At 40.3% G+C, this 22,216-nt stretch overlaps 2 long non-coding RNA genes across 3 annotated transcripts; one reads left to right on the top strand and one right to left on the bottom strand.

Moving 5' to 3' along the window:
- The first annotated feature begins 640 nt into the window (after nt 1-640).
- Nucleotides 641-2,813, top strand: LOC131395758 (uncharacterized). The gene is made up of 3 exons (XR_009216377.1): nt 641-814; nt 1,208-1,317; nt 2,680-2,813. It is a non-coding gene; the product is annotated as an uncharacterized LOC131395758 (long non-coding RNA).
- Nucleotides 2,814-3,062: 249 nt separating this feature from the next.
- Nucleotides 3,063-15,742, bottom strand: LOC131395112 (uncharacterized). Of its 2 annotated transcripts, none has more exons than XR_009216273.1 (3): nt 15,679-15,742; nt 13,357-13,452; nt 3,063-4,896 (listed from the first exon to the last, which is right to left on the bottom strand). It is a non-coding gene; the product is annotated as an uncharacterized LOC131395112 (long non-coding RNA). The 2 variants fall into 2 exon arrangements; XR_009216274.1 differs by having other exon boundaries at nt 3,063-4,893.
- Between the last annotated feature and the right edge of the window lie 6,474 nt (nt 15,743-22,216).

Here is a 22,216-nt window from a genome sequence, read left to right as displayed (position 1 = left end):
AATGAAGGGTTTTCCTCCATTCAAGTTTTCCATCTTTGACACCAGGATACACTTCATCACAAGACGATTCATCTCGTTTCCCCATCTCTACACCCCTTTCTGAGGAACATAGAATTTAACAATGCCACTGGTGACTCGGTGAATTTGGCTGAAGAAAGAAAATCAGATGCAGAGTATGCCATTCTCAGCTTTTGGAATTTTCCAGAAGATCTTGGACTTACAGTGAAAGTAGGAGAGTATTCCCCCACATGCTCCACGTGGCCAAGAATTGTCTTTATCTGAGGAGGTGATAGACTGGGCTGCGGGAATTACTGAGGTGCGTTGGACTCAATCATAATGCTTTACACTATACATAAATAAGCAAAATCTTGTTGTGGGGTTTTGTGCCCCCTCCGAGGTTCATAAAGGACCACATATGGGCATTTAACAACTGACTTCCAGCTTAATGAGTTTTCTCAATTACCATTTATCCAGTGGATGGAAATAGAACACATTTATTCAACTATGTGTTTCTATTTGTATATTTTATATCATACAATAAACATGGCATCCAATCAATGAATTGGATTTAGGTATTTAAAAATCAAAAAAATCAAATCTGTTAAAGGCCCAATACTCTAAAACACTGTAGTTATTGGAAAATTAAGTAAATATCACAGCTTTTACCAACAGATATCTGATTTTCTCCAGACTCTGCACTCTGTATGCAGTGAGAGTTGGGGTCCTGGATTTAGGGAGAGCCCCTAGGAGAGAAAGGCTGTCTGTTGTTCTGACTGCACTCTCTGCCCAGAGAATGAGATTTCCACTGAGACAGGTGAGTGTATGCCTTACAGAGACATTCTCCACCTCTCTGTTAGGTCTGCCAGTCATCCAAGGAATGGAGAGGTTCTGGATGAGGGCTGTAGGGTCAAAACGCTTCCTTTTTCCATTTAGTAAATAACAAACCTTCTTAGGTGATATTACATGTGTAAATGTTATTAATATGTATTTTATAAATTATATAACATTCTTAAAACTCTGATCTCTCCTGGTTATAAAACATTATATGTCAGAAATAATCAAATTTCTTTGTCAATTGCCATATTTAAGTCTTTTGTCATTTACCGACAGTTATTGTTTTACTCTGGTGCTTTTGCAAATGTTTCAGAGATTCCTGGAAACGTCTTTGACACTTACTCTAGAATACATCTTTCTGATAAACTTTCAGATCATAAAACTGAACTGGGTAAGAAATTACAGAACTCTAACAGAGAAACTGATGGCTTCATACAACTGCTAACAAAAGATCAAGATCAAGAGTTGATTGAGTTGACTCTCGTGGGTTCAGAAACTGGCTTCAACCATTAACCTTTGTTTTTCTTTTGTTTTCATAGAAATGCCTCTTTTTAAATACCTGATTTCTTGCTCATAGGCCTAACTTTGGGAGCCTACCTACATCACCACCTCCTGAAATGCATTTCATTCAGTCCATTTCTGGACTGACCTATTGCCAGAACTAAGAGACTGGTTGGTGTTCAGTGAGATGGAACAATCTACCAACTCAGCTTCTGGACTGTGAAACTTCTTGAAGTTTCAGTGGCAGAAATGTAGGGGATCAAAATGTGACACCACAAAATGCGTCTCTTTGGTTTGATTATTTTTAAGAACAAAAGACTCAGAAACTTTGATCTTCCCCCCTACTCAGCAGGAAGTAGCTAGAGTGGTCATCACTCTATTTCCTTCAAGATTGAGGAATGTACAAAGAAAAGAGGGAATTGAAATAGCACATAAAACATTGAGCAGCAGAAATTAGTTTTGCTACCTTAACACAGGTTATTGATTAATAAAATCTTGCTCAATAACAGAGATGACACTACACATATGCCAGGTGGGAACCCATAGCACCAGGATGACCCTGGAATGAAGAATCTTCAGAAATGTTGCCACTGGAGCCCTTTACAAAGTGAGAAGTCCTTCAATAAGGAAAATCTAGCTTCCAGTAGCCCAAGTAGCTTGATTACCATAAATGAACTGACTCGAGGCAAGCCAATCAGCTTAGATGGGCCCAACTATAGCTTAGTAGCCCCTAACTCCCTTCATTTTATCTGTTTGGAACAGAGGAAGGATATTCTCTTGAATTCACTCGATCCTTTTGATGGGAAGTGACCCTATAAAAATTTGTCTACTTATAAACTTTTTTTTTTTGAACAGAAGAGGGATTCTACACTACTCACTGAACCACACACTGCTTTTTTCGCATGACACATGTATCTTGGAGGTCTTTTTATAAGAGCACATGAAAACATGTCTCATTTAATAAATTTCACTGCATATTATTTATTACATTATGTTGATGAAAATAATAAGAATAATTAGAAGTTTTCACATATTGAGGTGTATGGGGAAGCCATTCTGGGTTAAACCTGATTTGGCCTAAAACTTGTTTCTTCCCAGAGCAGCCTGACTTATGGCTCACCAAACATGCATTGTACATCTGCTTCATTTACCCAAAGCAAAAGATGTGCTCTTTAAAGATGGAGGTGAATGTTTCCCTTCCTCTGATACCAATACCAGTACCTCTTTGAAGATAAGTTTTTCTTTCAAGAAAACCAAGGTCAAGTTGACCTGCTGTGTATCTGCTAAATTGCAGCAAAACCTCTCCTTATGACTTCGAGAAAAACAAAATTGTATTCCTCTCAGGTGTGTTCTTGGCTCTGAAACGGTATATAACCATGCTGTGAATCGCGCTTCCACAGAGGACCCTCCTCCCCAGTGGAAACTGCACTTCCAGGCTAGTCCGCAGCTTGGCTCAGGGAAATATCACCTTACCTTTCTAGTCTATAGATTGTTTATTGATTATTTACGTCAATGATTTGCACATAAAAATTATGTAAACCGTCCTGACTGATTGACACTTTGCATTGCAAAAAGTACTGCAGGAAACATACTTGGTGAACTTTTGTGAATGCATCTGTTCTATTTAAACCAAATGACAATTATTATACGTGAGAGTGCTCTTTAATTTAGATTTTTCCCTTGGGTTGCAGCAAAGAGCCAGTTCAAATAAGAGACAAACAGTAAAATTGTGAGTCACTTGTTTATTGCCATACACACATTTATTCTCATTCAATAAGTTAGCAAACAATTAGTGAATTGATCAAATAAGCAACAATGAGCTAATGAAAGCCCTGTGCTGCCTTATTCACAGGATTTGATTAGTCTTTCTTGGCCTTTAGCCACTGTGTGCTCCCTACTGATGCATCAAGGCAAACCTTTGGTCATGGGTTAAGCAGTGCAAGGGGCTCATAGTGACCTGGAGGCACACATGAAGTGGTCCAGTACACTCCAGAGAGACTCAGCGAGACCAATGCCTTTGTTGTCCAGTGTTTGGTGGCTGGCAGGATAAGCCAGGCCAGCTTGGCTTCTCTTTGGGTGTGAGAGCCTAGTGGACTGTACATGCATTTACAGGCTTAAGGTAACATGTTTACAGACCAGGTGCTCCTTTTTCCTCCACCCAACACACCACAGCAAATAATTCAGGGAGATAGAATATATCACCTCACTCTGAATTTATATATCCTATCACCCTGTATTTATAAATGCCCTTATCACAATATCTTTAGGCTAAATTCCTAGCAGTGGAATTTTTAAATGAAAGCATTATGTATCAAAATATTAGATTTGGATAGTCAGTGCCAAATTGTCCTCCTGAAAAAGGTTGCATTGTATGCAAGTTTTACTGGTGTAAATTTGAAATTGCATGATATAAAGTCACAATGCAGGCACACATTTTGAAACCGCGTGAATCTCCCTAAATTTTACCTTTTCAAGAGGAATCACATCATTTAAAAACCAGCAGGTGGAGTGAATCATACACTCTGGTTATATTGCTGTGATGTGGGGGAGACACTTGAGCTGGTGAAGCAGAAAAGCAATGCAATCCTTTGTCCAGGACCTAAAATTTGAACACAAAATTTCTTCAAATGAATTATGGCTTCTCTTGGCTGCTATTTTAACATTTACCATTGTTGTAATCTAACACTGTTTTTAAAACATTGTCTAGTAACAAAGTTATCCAGGCATTTAGTAATTATAGTGCTGAAAAACATGCCTAAAATCCAATAAGTTTAGAAAATAAATTAGAAATGGTAAAACAAAGAAAATAAGGCCAAACCACTGCTGTGATACTCCAAGCTGTTTTAGTTTGGGAGCATTTACACGAGGACATGTTCGAGATGACACTAAGAAAACAAAATTATGTTTAACCAGGGTATAGGCTAGGTTCCAAAAAGTCATCAGGCAATGAAACCAGGGAAGTGCCGATGATCAGACCACAAGATGCTTCCCAGTGACTATGCACCCCTAAGCAGGGATAGTGGTGTACTTTTGCATTGCAAGAATGCAACCCCCTTTTTATATTTATTCTTATGGAATTATTAAGTTATGCAAATATTCAGTGATGCAAGATCTTTGGGAGCATTAAATGCAACACAGAGGCCAGAGAGGCATTTGTGAGCTGAATCTAGATGTCAGCCAATCAGCTTTGGACAAGATGGTAACAGCTAGAAGAAGAAGATCCACTTATTTCCCTCGTCATTAGAAAGGATTCTTTGAGCATTTAACTGCACGTGATGTACAATACTGGATTCTGGATCTAAGAATTCTCCCATGTGCCCCCTTCTTTCTATGGAGATAGAAGCCAAAATAGAGGAATATGTCAGCACTCATTTTCACAGGAAAGATGGATGGTGGCGTTGGTCTCATCCATATGTGACCACGGGTGGGGCGCCGACCATAAACAGCTCAGCTTCCTGTTCTTTGCCAAGAAACAGTGACAAGATGAATCTGAGGCTGTGGTTGGACAGACGCAGCGTCTCTTCTGCGATAGGATTCTGATGACTTCCCCAGTTCCTCCTACTTGAGGGGAGAGAATATGGAGAAAAAGTTGAAGAGAAATGAACACCTTAGAAATTAACTAAAACTTCTAGCATGCCTAGAGATGACAAGATAGAATTTCACTAAGGTCCAAAGCTTGGTTAAGAGGTCCTAATATCTGACTCTGTTTACAGCCTTTTTCTCCCAAAACACCATCTATGATGGTATCTTTATTTTATTTTATCTTTTTATGAACATTTACAGTGTGTTTGCAGTGTGGAAGGCTGCATGCTAAGCACTTAATACATATGACCTCATTTAATCTTCACTCTGAGATAGTTAACTATTAGTATCCACATTTTACAGATGAAGAAACTGAGGCACAGAGACAGTAAGTGGCTAGTGCAAAATCACACAGCCTGGAAGTGGTGGAGTTGGGATTTGAACCCACACACTTGGGCTACATTTAAACACGACAGTGACGGACCCCTTAAATGCTGCGGAGGATCAATGATGCTTATAAGATTGAATATGTGCTTTTTAGAATATAAAGTGTTGTCCAAGGATGAGGGATTATAATTATCTGCTTCTCGGTACTCATTGGGTTCACTCAGAGCAGTAGTTCTCAAACTTTGGTGTGTATGAGAATCACCTAGAAAGCTAATAAATTACAGAGAGACTCAGACTCATTCAAGTAAGATGGAGTATTACTTGTTAGTATTGTTACTAGCTTTCCAGATGGTTCTGAGAACCACTGAGCTAAATACTCAAATTTTCCTAATGCAAAAATTTGCCTTTCATTCTTGTCTTGGAAGATATCTTGGAAGATATAGGACAAAAAACAGCGTTGCCTACAGGGCAATATTAAGCATTGTCCCACAGCAACTGTCCTCATGGACTTCCAGGGGCTATTCTCTTTGGCCCTTGCACTGAACACTTTTGGTGCCAGACTCAGATCCTCTTTCCCAGGCCAGAACACCCACACTGCAGCTGCTGTGAGTTTTAGTTACTAATGACTTACAGCTTCCTCCTCCTCCAGAGAACTGCCTGTAGTCAAAGGAGCTGCCTCTCCAGAAAGGTTAAACCCCATTCCCCAAAGGGCCAATGACTGAATGACACGAGAACACAAAATGCTGGCCACCTGTCTCAAGGTGTTTCCAATTCCATGTTCAATTCACACTCCAGAGTCTCCTGTGGGATCAGACTGAAGCCAGACACCAACTGGGGCCACACCACTGCTGATATGCTCCATCCTGCCTCCTTCACTCTTCTTCTCTTTCTCAATAAAACACAAGGATTCTAATCTCTGTCTTAGGTTCTAGTTTTGAAGAACTCAACCGAAGGCAGCCCCCCAGGAGACAGCTCGGGAGTGAGGGAACAAGATCACGTGCAGGATGAGGAGGAGGTGCAGTGGCTCTGCTGGCTCAGCCTAATGTCCTGAATAAAGCTTGCATCTCTTGTGACAGCTCCATGGGCACAGCCCCTAGGCCACGGTGTGGGACGAGCTCAGTTACAAGAGTCATAGCAATCAGGAATCTATGGCTTACCACCAAAGTGCTTAGAGTGTATTCCTAGTCCTCTCCATCCAGATAATTTCACAAACCAGGGGTCGTTTTCATCAGATACACCCATCAAGTTTTTACTCAAGAGTAAGCTTCTCATGGAGGCCCCTCATTGCCACTTATTTAAAAACGAGCTCCTCCCACTCCATGCATTCTTGATTTCTCTTCATTGCTCTTTTTTCTATAGCTTATATCACTTTGTAACATACTGTAAAATCCACTTTTTGTGATTTATCATTGCCTCCCCCCTACAAGAATGTCAGCCCTGTGAGGACAAGGATTTTTGTCCATGTGTCCACTGCTCTTTCCCCAGCACCTAAATCAGTGCCTGGCACATATTAGACACTCAATAAATATTCGTTAAATGAATGCTGCTAAATAAATTTAAAAATTTTTGCTAATTATCATTGGATATTTGTGGATGGACTGAAGAAAGAGAGAAAGAGAGTGAGAAAGAGAGCAAGAAGAAAGAGAGACAAGAAAGAAAGACAGAGAGAGGAAGATGGGAAGAGAGAAGGAAGGAGAGAGAGAGACAGAGATAAAGAAACAAAGAGAGGGAAAGGAAGGAAGGGAGGGAAGGAAGGAGGAAGAGAGGATGGGCGGGAGGAAGGAGGAAGGGAGGGAGAGACGAAGAAAGAAAGAAGATCTCTTCTGGTTTTGGTCTCAAAAACCAGAAATTTCAGCTGTTTAATGCAGGAATGTAATGCAATTTCTCTTTTCTTTCAGATCAAGAAACCAGGAAGAGTGACGTCAGCATCATGGCGGAGTGAGCTTTCCCGTGAATTCTTCCCCCACAAGATACAACAAAAGCAACAGCCACAGACCAACAACGGAATCCCAGACAGTGAAAACCTAGAGCGGAGGAATCCACACTGCCGCACATCTGAGAGCGGAACGTGCTGGGCCCCCGGAGGAAATGGGGAGAGGTAAGGAGAACTCCGCTCCCTCCCCATCAGATCAGCAATCCCGGTCCCCGCGGCTCCCAGAGAGGGGGGAGGGGCGGCCCTCGGCGGGAAAACTGTAGCTCTTCGGGCTCTCTCAGCCAGTGGGAAACTCCCGCACAGAGGACTCAGAGGAGCCACAGGGCTACCATCAACATCTGAGCACCCCAGAGAGCGGATAAAAAGGGGCAAACGAGAAGCCTCCCACGTCAGGGACCCAGAGGGCAAAAGAGAGAGCTCCCCCCTCCCCGCAACCCGGAGTCTGCAGCTCCACCAGACCAGATCTAGCGATCCGAGGCAGACCTGATCAAACTGGACTGGACCCGTGGATCGCAGCGGGGAAAAAAAAAAACAAAACAAAACTGCGGATCGCAGCAGAAAAACCCGGGCAGAGCGCAGGGGGCTTAGACTACACAGCCCTTTACCACCAGACAGTGGCAGCAGGTGGAAATTGCAACCAGAGACTTCCAGGATGAGGAAAAACAAAACCAACACAGGAACCACAATGCAAAAATATATGAAATCACCAGACCAGAAACAAAATGACAAGCACCCAGAAATCAACCCCGAAGACACAGAAATCCATAAACTAAATGACAGAGATTTCAAAATAGCTATCATAAAAACACTCAATGAAATACGAGACAACACAGACAAACAATTCAATGAGATTAGGAGTTTCTTCACAAAAGAGATTGAAATCATAAAGAAAAACCAATCAGTGCTGATGGAGATGAAGAACACAATGGAGGAGATAAAGGAGAATCTGGAATCCTTAAAGAACAGAGCTGACAATATGGAGGAAAGAATTAGTACTTTAGAGGATAGGAATACAGATATACTCCAGATGGAAGAAGAGAGAGAACTAAGACTAAAAAGAAATGAAGAAAGACTCCGAGAAATATCTGACTCTATTAGAAAATGTAACATAAGAATTATAGGCATTCCTGAGGGAGAGGAGAGGGAAAGAGGAACAGAGAGCCTATTCAAGGAAATAATAGCTGAGAATTTCCCAAATCTGGGGAAGGAGCAGGAAATACCAGTAAGCGAAGCCAACAGGACGCCTATATATATTAACAGACAAAGGCCTTCACCACGACACCTAGTGGTAAGGCTAGCCAGGGTCAACGACAAAGAAACAATATTAAGGGCAGCTAGACAAAACAAAAAATAACGTACAAAGGAACTCCCATCAGGCTCTCAGCGGATTTCTCAACAGAAACTTTTCAGGCTAGAAGAGACTGGAATGATATATTCAAAATACTGAAAGACAAAAACTTTCAGCCAAGAATACTCTATCCAGCAAAAATATCCTTCAAATATGATGGAGAAATAGTAACTCTCCCAGATAAACAAAAGCTAAGGGAGTTCATGGCCACGAGACCCCCACTACAAGAAATACTCAAGAAGGCCCTCAGGCCTGAAAAACAGAAGAGAAAGGGAACGCAAAGCTTGGAGGAAGGAGAAAAGTAGGTAGACAAAATCAGAGAAATAGTAGATCTTTACCGGAATAGGTTAGCAACCACTTAAATACTAAACTCAAAGATCAAAGGAAGAAATTCACCAAAAATAAATTTAACCTCATCACTGTAAACACACAGCCACAACACAAGATAGAATAAGGTATAACAAGAGCAACTTAGAAGGGGAAGAGGAAAGTGACTGAATTGACTTAGTATAAGGAAATAGGAGGCTATCAGATAATGGACTATCTCATACACAAGATTTTTTGCCCAAACCTCAAGGTAACCACTAAACAAATAATCAAAGCAAAACCACATATGATAAACAAAGAGAAAACTAGAAGAATCATAAGACAGAACAACCAAAATGAACTGGCAGTCCAAAATAAATGGGACAAGAAACAAAGGAAATGCAAAAGAACCAGAAAATAAGTGACAAAATAGCAACATTAAACCCTCATATTTCAATAATTACCCTAAATGTAAATGGATTGAACTCTCCAATCAAAAGATACAGAGTGGCAGGATGGATTAAAAAGCAAGACCCAACAATATGCTGCCTTCAGGAAACACATCTTAGCACTAAAGACAAGCACAGGCTCAGAGTGAAAGGATGGAAGACAATACTCCAAGCTAATGGCAAACAAAAGAAAGCAGGTGTTGCCATACTCATATCAGACAAAGTAGACTTCAAGATAAAACAGGTTAAGAAAGACAAAGAAGGGAAATATATAATGATAAAAGGGACACTCCATCAAGAAGACATTTCACTTATAAATATATATGCACCCAACATAGGAGCACCAATGTACATAAAGCAACTATTAACAAACCTAAAAGGAGAAATCAACAACAACACAATAATAGTAGGGGATCTTAACACCCCACTTACAGCAATGGATAGATCATCCAGACAAAAAGTTAATAAAGAAATATTAGACTTAAATGAAAAACTGGACGAGATGGACCTAGTAGACATATACAGAGCACTCCACCCAAAAACAGCTGACTACACATTCTTCTCAAGCGCGCATGGAACATTCTCTAGGATAGACCATATGTTGGGAAACAAAGCAAGCCTCAATAAATTTAAGAAGATTGAAATCATAACAAGCATCTTTTCAGACCATAAGGCTATGAAACTGGAAATGAACCAGGAAAAAAAAACTGGGAAAGTGACAAAAATGTGGAGATTAAACAACATGCTACTGAACAACCAATGGATCATTGATGAAATTAAAGGAGAAATCAAAAACTATCTGGAAACAAACGAAAATGATAACATGCCATACCAAACCATATGGGATGCAGCAAAAGCGGTCCTGAGAGGGAAACTCATAGCGATACAAGCCCACCTTAACAAACAAGAAAAAGCCCTAATAGGCAACCTTAAATTACGCCTAACAGAACTAGAAAAAGAAGAACAAACAAGGCCCAAAGCCAGCAGAAGGAGAGAAATAATAAAAATCAGAGCAGAAATAAATGATATTGAGACCACAAAAACAGTAGAAAGGATTAATGAAACAAAGAGTTGGTTCTTCGAGAAGATAAACAAAATAGACAAACCCTTAGCCAGGCTAACTAAGAAAAAAAGAGAAAAGGCTCAAGTAAATAAAATTAGAAATGAAAGAGGAGAAATTACAACGGATACCATGGAAATACAGAGGATTATAAGAGAATACTATGAGAAATTATATGCCAACAAATTGGACAATCTAGAAGAAATGGATAAATTCTTAGACTTATACAAACTCCCAAAATTGAACCAAGAAGAAATGGAGAATCTGAATAGACCAATAACAAGTAAAGAGATTGAAATAGTAATCAAAAACCTCGCAAAAAATAAAAGTCCAGGACCAGATGGCTTCTCCAGTGAATTTTACCAAACATTCAAAGAAGATTTAATACCCATCCTCCTCAAACTATTCCAAAAAATAGAGGAAGATGGAACACTTCCTGAATCATTCTATGAGGCCAACATCACCCTGATACCAAAACCAGACAAAGACAATACAAAGAAAGAAAATTACAGGCCAATATCGCTGATGAACATTGATGCAAAAATCCTCAACAAAATATTGGCAAACGGAATACAACAATATATTAAAAAGATCATACACCATGATCAAGTGGGATTTATACCAGAGACGCAGGGATGGTTCAACATCCGCAAATCAATCAACGTGATACATCACATCAACAAAACAAAGAATAAAAACCACATGATCATCTCAATAGACGCAGAGAAGGCATTTGACAAGATACAACATCCATTTATGATAAAAACTCTCAATAAAATGGGAATAGAAGGCAAGTACCTCAACATAATAAAAGCCATATATGACAAACCCACAGCTAACATCATAGTCAACGGGGAAAGACTGAAAGCCATTCCTCTGAGAACAGGAACGAGGCAGGGCTGCCCACTCTCACCACTCCTGTTCAACATAGTACTGGAGGTTTTGGCCAGAGCAATTAGGCAAGAAAAAGGAATAAAAGGAATCCAAATAGGTAACGAAGAAGTGAAACTCTCACTATTTGCAGATGACATGATTGTATATATAGAAAACCCTAAAGAATCTGTTGGAAAACTATTAGAAACAATCAACAACTACAGCAAAGTTGCAGGTACAAAATCAATCTACAAAAATCAGTTGCATTTCTATATGCTAATAATGAACTAACAGAAAGAGAGCTCAAAAAGATAATACCATTTACAATTGCATCAAAAAGAATAAAATACCTAGGAATAAATCTTACCAAGGAGGTGAAGGACCTATACAATGAGAACTACAAGACATTATTGAGGGAAATCCACGATGACATAAAGAAATGGAAAGATATCCCATGCACGTGGATTGGAAGAATAAACATAGTTAAAATGTCTATATTACCTAAAGCAATCTACAGATTCAATGCAATCCCAATCAGAATCCCAATGACATTCTTCACAGAAATAGAAAAAAGAATACTAAAATTTATATGGGGCAACAAAAGACCCTGAATAGCTAAAGAAATCCTAAAGAAAAAGAACAAAGCAGGAGGCATCACAATTCCTGACTTCAAAACAGACTACAAAACAATAGTAATCAAAACAGCATGGTACTGGTACAAAAACAGACACACAGATCAATGGAACAGAATTGAAAGCCCAGAAATAAAACCACACATATACGGACAGCTAATTTTCGACAAAGGTGCTAAGAACATGCAATGGAGAAAGGAAAGTCTCTTCAATAAATGGTGTTGGGAAAACTGGACAGCAACATGCAAAAGAATGAAAGTGGACCATGTGCTATCGCCATTCACAAAAATTAACTCAAAATGGATCAAAGACCTGAAGGTGAGACCTGAAACTATAAAACTCATAGAAGAAAATATAGGCAACACACTATTTGACATTGGTTTTAAAGGAATCTTTTCAGATGACATGCCTACCCAGACTAGGGAAACTAAAGAAAAAATAAACAAGTGGGACTTTATCAGATTAAAGAGCTTTTATAAGACAAATGAAACCAGAATCAAGATGAACAACCAACCAACCAGCTGGGAGAGAATATTTGCAAAACATACATCTGACAAGGGGTTGATCTCCATAATATATAAAGAACTCACGCAATTGAACAACAAAAAAACAAACAACCCGATCAAAAAATGGGCAGAGGAAATGAACAGACACTTCTCCAAGGAAGATATACAGATGGCCAATAGGCACATGAAAAGATGCTCAACATCACTAATCATCAGGGAAATGCAAATCAAAACAACACTAAGATACCACCTCACGCCCGTTAGAATGGCTATAATCACCAAGACAAAAAACAACAAATGTTGGAGAGGATGTGGAGAAACAGGAACCCTCATACACAGCTGGTGGGAATGCAAATTGGTGCAGCCTCTATGGAAAACGGTATGGAGATTCCTCAAAGAATTAAAAATAGAGATGCCCTATGATCCAGCCATCTCACTACTGGGAATCTATCCAACGCACCTGAAATCAACAATCCAAAGAGGCTTATGCACCCCTATGTTCATTGCAGCATTATTCACCATAGCCAAGAAGTGGAAGCAACCTAAGTGTCCCTCGACTGACGATTGGATTAAGAAAATGTGGTATATATATACAATGGAATACTACTCAGCCATAAAAAAAGACAAAATCGTCCCACTTGCAACAACATGGATGGGCCTGGAGCGTATTATGTTAAGTGAAATAAGCCAGAAAGAGAAAGACAAACACTGTATGATCTCACTCATATGTGGAATATAAACCAACACATGGACAGAGAAAACTGGACTGTGGTTACCAGGGCAGTGGGGGTGGGGGGTGGGGGGTGGGGGGTGGGCACAAGGGGTGAAGGGAGTCATACATGTGGTGATGGACAAACAAAAATGTACAACCCAAAATTTCACAATGTTAGAAACCATTAAAACATCAATAAAAAAAAAAAAAAATAAAAGAAACCAGGAAGCTCCTGGTAGCATGAGATGTTGGGTTCAGACAAGGACATACCACCGCAGAAGAGCTGATCTTACCATTTTGGTGTGGGTAGTTGAGGGAGACACTTCAGTGCTTTCAATTTCAACCCCTTTCCTCATCCCAGTAAACCATTTCCTGTATTCCATTCGCACCTGAAAGTTTGAGGAATATAGAGGCTTGTGTTGTATCCAGAGCTTGGTTCAGGAGACAAGACCTTAAAGTAGGAGACTAAAGATATACATCTAAGCCCTACTCTCTACTGCTCTTTCATTGGTTTTCTGTATAATCTTGGCCATGCTTATGTTGATTCATTTTACTTAAATTCAACTTCCTCAATTGTAGAAAAGCTGCTTTACTAAATGTCAGACACCATATGGACTCTATATACGGTGGTGGTGATGATGATGATGATGATGATGAAGGTGATGATGGTGATGACAATGATGGTGATGGTGTGGGTGAAGGTGATGAAGATGGTGGTGATGATAATGAAGGTGATGATGGTGATGATGGTGATGACAATGAAGGTTATGATGGTCATGATGATAATGATAATCAAGGTGATGATGAAGATAAAGAAGGTGGTGATGGTGATGATGATGATGATGGTAGTAATTACAAAAGTGATTGTGGTCATGATAAGGATGATAATGAAAGTGATGGTGGTGTTGGTGATTATGATGATGAAGGTCACCAATTATTGAACATAGCCATGTTCAAGACACTTTATAAACAATGTATCATTTAGTTCTTACATGAGCCCAATGAGGAAGGTACTTCTCTTATCCCCAATTAAAGATGAAGAAGTTGAGGCTCTTGGAGGTAAACTGACTTGTCTAAGGTCACAAGGCCAGTGTTCAAAAATCATGTCATTCTTACTCCAGAGCCATGACACTAACCCCTACACTAAACCACCCCTGTGATTCCATCAGTTGCCTTCTTTTAACCTCCTCAACACGTTCTTAAAAGATATTTAAGTATTTAATACTCAACATGATTTCATCAAGACACTTAAATTGTATTTTACTTCTTCTCTGTGTGAAGAGTTCCAAGCATTAATAAGGAAATAAAAGATGAAAGAGAAATTAATGAAGTGTTAAGATGGTCTCTTTGCCAATCTTAATTGCTGGTGGTTCCACTTAAAAGCAAAGGAAAAAATTCAGGAAAACTGTTCCCAATCTTCTGTAAAGAGTAAAATTATAATAATGACCCTCATTGGAAACTTAATATGTGCCAAGAACTGTGCTAGGAGATTTACATAGCATTATCTCATTTAATTCTCAACTCTGGGAGGTAGGTATTGCCACATTTGTGGATGAGAAAACCAAGGCTCAGAGAGGGTAAGCAACCTGCCCAGGGTCACAGAGCAACTCACTCAGTGGAAAAATTGGAATTAGAGCTGAAGTCTCTCTGAGTTTGTGGTAGATGATGCCAAATATTCCAGTGCCCCTTCCTATAGTTCACCTCACTACCGGAGGATTATTCATCCTCTCTCTGGTGAATTCAAGTATGGCCATGTGACTTATTTTGGCCAATAAAAGAGAGCTAAGCTGTGCTTTGCCATGATCTTTTTTCCCTTTGCCATAAGAATACCAATGTTCTAAATGAGGGCTGCCCCCTCAGTCTACAACCCAGAGTGAAGACGATGTAGTTCAAGCCACAGCTGTGTAGCTTGAGTGAGAAGTAAACCTTTATTGTTGTCAGCCACTGAAATTAGAAAGGGTGGGGCTATTTGTTACTGCAGCATAATCTGCCTTATCCTGACTCATACATGCTCTGCTATGAACTGAATTGTGTCCCCCCAAAATTCATATGGTAAAGCCCTAACCCCCCAATGTGACTGTATTTGGAGATACGACCTTTACGAAAGTAATTAGGGTTAAATGAGGTCATAAGGGTTGAGCCCTGATCCGAGAGGATTAGTTATCAATTCCTTATGCCATGAAAGCTCTCTCTCATTCTCTCCCACGTAAGGACACAGTGAGAAGGTGGCCATCTGCACGTCAAGAAGAGACCTCTCCCAAGAAGAGACCTCTCGTCAGAACCTGACTGTACTCACTCTCTACTCTCAGCCTTCCAGCTTCCAGAATTGTAAGAAGAGAAATTTCTGTTGTCTAAGCCACACAGTCTATGATATTTTGTTATGGCATCCCAAGCCGATGAATGCACGCTCTTGAGAGAGATGTCAGAAAGCTAAAGGTTAGAATGCTATGAAACCCAGCGCACACGGCATACCCAAGCAGCACCGAAACGCTCTTCCCATAATCAAGACAACCCCAAAATACAAACACAAAAGTTCAGAGAGGAGTGAGAATGTAAACAACCATTCAACAAGACTTCGGGACTAGGCTGGTGAGAGACAGAATTATTGGCCTTACCTGGCGATTAAGGAGACAGTGTATCACAAAGAGAAAACCCCCCTGCAGGACATTGATGATACTGAATGCGTAGGCAACGACTGATCTGATTGTCTCCCCGACTTCTTCAACCATAAAAAAACCAAGGCCCCGAGGACAGCCCAGGATAAATAGCTGAGCGATGGCTTTAAATGTCATGACTCTGAAAAGGAAAAGAGTAATAATAACTACCATTTATCAGATCCTCCCTATTTGTTGGGCACTGTGCTAATGCTTTGCATGCATTGCCTTAGTGAAACCTCACAACAACCTTGCGTGGTTGTGTAACTTACAAAAGTCGTACTGCTTGAGGATGAGGCAGAACCCATGTTTTCAGTCACTGCCTCTGGGACTAACGCGTTCTCCCACTCTTTGTAAGTGATTTATCTGCAAACTTTTACCTGGACCTGTTGGAAGATTTGTAGAAAGTGCCTTCTAGAGATTTGCATTGAAAAATTGAGATGATGACGATACCACGACTTCAGAACATACCGCCGTGTTGGGTTTCTTCAAACAAAAATTGTGTTTGGTAAAATGAACTGAGGTTGTCGATGGCAATGGGCTGGAGGAGTGGATGCGCGTGAGTGCGTGTGTGTTTGCACGCATGCGCTTCCCGTCGACGGCGCGCACGTGGGAGGAAGTCCCGGCGCCGCGGCTGCCGCTCCCGCCGTCTCTCTGGTTACGTTGGGCGGGGGCCGCGCCGCCGCTGTGGGAGGCCCGGCTTTCTCTCGCCGGCTCAGCCGCAGGGCCCCGTCCGTCACTGTCAGCGGCGGGGAAGAGAAGGTGAGGCGGTGCCTGGCGGCAAGCCCGGAGCCCCAGCGCGTCTGGGCCGCGGCCCTCGGGACCCGCCGCCCGTCCCTGGGGTGCCGTCCGGGGCCCGCGCTGCTCTGTGGGCCCCGCGGGCGGCCGCGGCCCGGCACGCGGTTGGTCGCCGACACTCGTCGGGGCCCCGGGAGAGCGGCCTCGGCGGGCCGAGGGCCGAGCGGGGTCTGACCTCGCTGGCGGGCGGCTCCTCCCCTGCCCGCTTCTTCCGGCCGGAAGGCCCCGCCCGCGGCTGTGTTTCCTCGGGCGCAGCGGGCTCGGGTTTGAGAACAGGCCGGAAGGCGTGGGGCTGCGCGCCTGGCCCGCTGAGTGAGCGCGGCAGCGAGGCGCGCGTGTTGAGCGCGGCCTCTCGCAACCTTGTCAAGTCACCCCCCGCGCGAGCTTTTTGTTGTTTACTGCCCGTGCTCGAAAGGTCTTCTCCTGCTGTGAAAGGACTTCTGTGGCTGTCTTAGATCCTGCGGTGAAAGCAGCGTCTTAGCAACGTCTAGGACGAGACAGAGTCTCATAAGTGCCCCCTTCTCTAGGTGCCCCGACTGCTGGACAGAAGGCTTGTTGAAATGTTCAGAATTCCTGGATGCACTTAAATACTTTGTTGTTTGTTTGTGAACGTATATGTCGACTTCTGGCCATTATTGAGTTTTCTCTTTATCGTTCCCGTGATCCCGTCCGAGTTCGATTTTGTGCTTAGAATTTCTGGATTGGGAGGGTTCAGCGGCGCTTCATGCCCCTCGCCCCTTCGCTTCTGAAGGAAGTGCCCGTCAGTCACAGTGAACTGCATTCTTTTGCTGAGGTTGGTGAGAGCTTCAATTTTACTTAGCTCCTATCCAGGAGGAACCGAAAGCCTTGTTTTGACGGCAGTTTCAGTATTCCTTGTGTTTTTCCCAAAGAGAAACTGTTAAACTGAATGCTGGTTTCCTTTGTTTTTAAAACTTCCATCAAACTTTACTTGCATCTCATCCCATTTCTACTCTGTAGAGATAACCATTTTTAACTGTTTTGGTTCTGTCTCTAGATATCATGATTATGCCTGATTTATTGGTTTTGGATCTATCTATTGAATTCTAGCTATGATAGAAGAGGGTTTCGTCACTTATGCGGCATCCCCTGCCCCATTCCTAATAGTAAATTACGGTCCTTATTTCTTCTCTTGGTAAGCTTTATAACTTTGAGTAATGTGTCTTTTTTATTACATCTTCTATTTAAAGTATCCCTTGACTTCTCACTTTCTAAGGTTAGGTATTAGCTTTTCTACCTCTGCTGCTCTTACTCTTCACCCCAAGCTTGCCAGCTGTCCTTTTGCCTTGTTGGCATCCCAAATTAAATTGTCAGGGCTTTGGCTATATATGGGATTGTTTTAAAAGCTGAAAAATCAAATAGTATTGTAAATTCTTGTCACTTTCCAGATTCAAGTTATGCTGTGATACTGTTTCTTTTCTTGTGCTACTTTTGTCTTTTTCTTGGTGTTATCTTTCTGTTTTCCTCTTTATACGGTTCCACATCCAAACTCGCTGTTTTATTAGGTATTCTATCAAGTCCTCTTTCTTCTTGGAGACTCCTTCTTGAGGTCTTTATTTCTGTTGCTGTCACACCTGGTTCTTTAGGCTTGCTGGAAAGCTGCTTCCTGAGATTTTTAAAAATTCCTTTCTTCAGTTGAGGGTACTATTTTCTGATCATCTTTCTTGGCCTAAATCCTTCCTTGGTTTTTATTCTCAATTGAATTCTTAAGAAATGCTGTGCGGGGTGTGAGTTTTCTGAATCTGTTCTACCCTTGTACACATGAGTGGTCATTAGCTAGGCATCAAGTTTGAGTTTGCAAATTAGTTTCCCTCAAATCTTTGAAAGTGCTGTTCTTTTGACTTATGTCATCCAGTATTTTTGATGAGGTTTTTTTTTGTGAGGAAGATCGGCCCTGAGCTAACATCTGCCAATCCTCCCCTTTTTGCTAAGGAAGACTGGCCCTGGGCTAACATCTGTGCCCATCTTCCTCCACTTTATATGGGACGCTGCCACAGCATGGCTTGCCAAGCGGTGCGTCGGTGCCTGCCCGGGATCCAAACCGGCAAACCCCGGGCCGCCGCATTGGAGTGCTAGCACTTAACTGGTTGCACCACCGGGCCGGCCCTTTGATGAGAAGTTGAATGTTAATGTGATTTATTTATTTGACCGATACTTATGTAGTATTTAACACATACCAGGCACTGTTCTAGGCACTTTATAGATTAATTTATTAAATTCTCATAACAACCACATGACTACTACTCCTTACTATTATTATTACAGATAAGAAAACTGAAGCACAGAGGGGTTAAGTAATGTACTCAGGGTCACTTGGCTAATACATGGCAGAGCCATTGTCAAAATCAGGCAGGCCATGCTCTTAATTTCTATGTTCTGCTTTCGTTCTTTTGTAGTTGATCTATTTTTCTTTCTGAATTTTTTCAAGATCTTTATCCTTGGTAGTGTAAGTGTTCATGATTATGTACTTAGGTATAGATTTTTTTAAAATTTCAGTTTATTTTGATCGGTGCTTGGCTGACTCTGAGGCTGAAGACTTGTGTTCTTCAGTTCTGGGGAATGCTCCTTGATTGTTTCTTGACCTCCTTTTTCACTGCCCTCTCTGAACTCTGGATCCTGGTCCTCCTAGACTGATTTATTTTTCTTTCGTCTCTCTGTTCTCCCCCTCCTCTCCTCCTCCTCTTGCAGCTTTATTGAGGTATTATTGACCTACCACAAACTGCACATATTTAAAGTGTACAGTTTAATACATTTTGAGATATGTGTACATCCATGAAACCATCACCATAATCAAGATAATGAGCGTCACCTCTAAAACATTCCTTCTGGCCCTTTGTTATTCCTCCCTACAACTGTGTGCTGCCCGTCGTTAGTCAACCACTGATTTATTTCTGACTCTGTAGATAAGTTTTCATTTTCTACAATTTTATATACATGGAATTATATAATATGTACTCTTTGTTTTACCTGGCTCAGTTACTTTCATTCAGAATAATTATTTTGAAATTCGCCCATGTTATTACATATATCAATAGTTCATTTCTTGTTATTTTTGAGTAGTATTCTATGTTGTGCATGTATCACATTTTGTTTGTTCCTTCACCTGATTGAGGAACATTTGGATTGTTTCCAGTTTTGGGCTATTAAACAAAAAAACTTCTGTGAACATTGGTGTACAAGTCTTTGTGTGGACATGTGCTTTCATTTCTTTAGAGAAAATACTCAGGAGTGAAATGGTTGAATTGTGTGGTAGGTGTGTGATTATTTAAAAACTTGCCAAGCTGTTTTCCAAAGTGGTTGTACGATTTTACATTGCCGCCAGCATGTGTGCAGGTTCTAGTTGCTCCACTCCCTCTCCAGCACTTAGTCTGGTTAGTCTTTTTTAGTTTTAGCCGTTCTAGTCTAGTGTTATCTCGTTGTCGTTTTAATTTTCATTTGCCTGATGACAGATGGTGTGACCATCTTTTCAGGTGCTTATTTGTGTGCTGTCTATCTTCTCGAGCAAGGTGTCTATTCAGATCTTTTGCTCATTTTTAAGTTGGGTTGTTTGTCTTATTGAATTGTAGAGTTTCTTACGTGTTGATATATCTTTTGCAGATATTTTCTCCTACTCTGTGGCTTACCTTTTTACTTCTTACCAGTGCAAAGAACAGAAGTTTTTAATTTTAATGAAGTCTGTTTTATATATATATTTTTATATTTCTGCTCTTTGTATTGTATTTAACAATCTTTGCCAAAGCCAAGGTCACTAAGATTCTCTCTTGTGTTTTCTTAGAGATGTTTTATAGTTTTAATTCATTCCATGGTTTCTGTTTTTAGTTTTTTAATATGATGAATTACATTGATTTTGAAATGTTAAACTTGGCTCGTGTTCCTTGGGTAAATCCCACTTGGTCATGGTATATTATTTTTATATACTGTTGGATTCAATTTGCTAAAGATTTCTTCATTTACATTTTTACATTTATGTTCAAAAAGGATATTTGTCTGTAGTGTTCTTGAAATGTCTTTGTCTAGTTTTAGTTTTTGAGTAACCTTGGCCTCAGATTGAGCTGCTCGGTATATACCCTCCCCAGTTTTCTGGAAGGGTGTGTCTAGAATTGGTGTTATTTCTTGCTTAAATATTCGGTAGAATTCACCAGTGAAGCTTTCTGGGCCTGAAGTTTTGGGGGAAGGTTTTTGTCTACAAATTCAATTTCTTTAGTAGATATAGAGCTATTCAGATTATCTATTTCTTTTTGAATGAGCTGTTGTAATTTTTAACTTTCACAGATTTTGTCCATTTCATCTGAGTAGTCAAATGTGTTGACAAAAGTTGTTCATAGTATTCCTTATTATCCTTTTACTATTGATAGAAAATGTGGTGATGTCACCTCTCTTATTTCTGATACTAATTTTGTCTTTTCTCTTTTGTTCCATTAATAGTCTGGCTAGACTGATCTCAAAGAACTAGCTTTTGGTTTCATTGATTTTTCTCTGTTGTTTTTCTGTTTTCTTTTTCGTCAACTTCTGCTCTTATTTGTTTCTTATGCTCACTTTGTGTTTAGCTTGCGTTTCTTGTCCTCATTTCTTAAGTTGGAAACTTAGGTCATTGCTTTGGTACATTGCATTTTCTCTAATAAAGGTGTTGAGTGCCATAAACAGCCTTCTAGATACTGTTGCAACTATATGCCACAAATAATGACATGTTGTGTTTTCATTTTCGTTCAGTAACAGATATTTTCTGATATGCTCTTTGACTTCTTCTTTGGCCCATTGCTTATTTAGAAGAGTGTTATTTAATTTTCAAATATTTGGGGGATTTTCCAGACTTTTTTTCTGTTATTGATTTCTAATTTAGTTCCCCTGTCAGAGAACATGCTTTGCATAATTTGAATCTTTTAAAAGCTTATCTGATTTGTTGTATGTCCCAGGATATGGTCTTGGTAAATGTTTCATTTTGACTTTAAAAAGATATATGTGCTGCTGTTATTGGGTGGAGTGTTCTATAAATGTTATCACGTTTGTTGATAGGATATGAAAGACTTGAACAACATTTACTGATTTTCTGTCTCCTTGTTCTGTCAATTATTGGTAGGGGTGTGGAAATCTCCTATTGTGATTTTTTGGATTTGTCTGTTTCTTCTTTTAGTTCCATTGTTTTTTGCTCCTTGCATTTTGAAGCTCTTTTATTAGGTACATAAATGCTTAGGATTGTTATGTCTTCCTGATGAATGTACTCCTTTATCATTATAAAGTGGTCCTCTTTATCCCTGGTAATATTCTTTGCTCTGAAGTCTACTTTGTCCCATATTAATGTAGCCAGATCTTTTGACTAGTGCTAGCATGGTCTATTTCCATCCTTTTACTTTTAGCCGTTTGTGTCTTTATATTTAAAGTGTTTGTTTTTGTAGGCAACATACACTTGGGTCTTGCTTTTTTATAGTTTGATGATCTCTGCCCTTTTTTTTTTTATTGTGGCAAAATATACGTAACATAAAAATTGCCATTTTAACCATTATAAGGTTTAGAATTCAGTGACATTAAGTACATTTACAATATTGTGAAACCATTGTGACTCTTCATTTCTGTAACTTTTTCATCATCCTAAACAGAAACTCTATACCCATTACACAATAATTCCCCGTTCTCCCTTCTCCCCTACCTTCTGTCTTATGAATTTGCCTATTCTAGGTACCTAAGA

The sequence above is a fragment of the Diceros bicornis genome, chromosome 31 (assembly GCF_020826845.1).
Source record: "Diceros bicornis minor isolate mBicDic1 chromosome 31, mDicBic1.mat.cur, whole genome shotgun sequence".
Lineage (NCBI taxonomy): Eukaryota > Metazoa > Chordata > Mammalia > Perissodactyla > Rhinocerotidae > Diceros > Diceros bicornis.
This window is presented reverse-complemented; position numbering and strand designations above follow the sequence as displayed.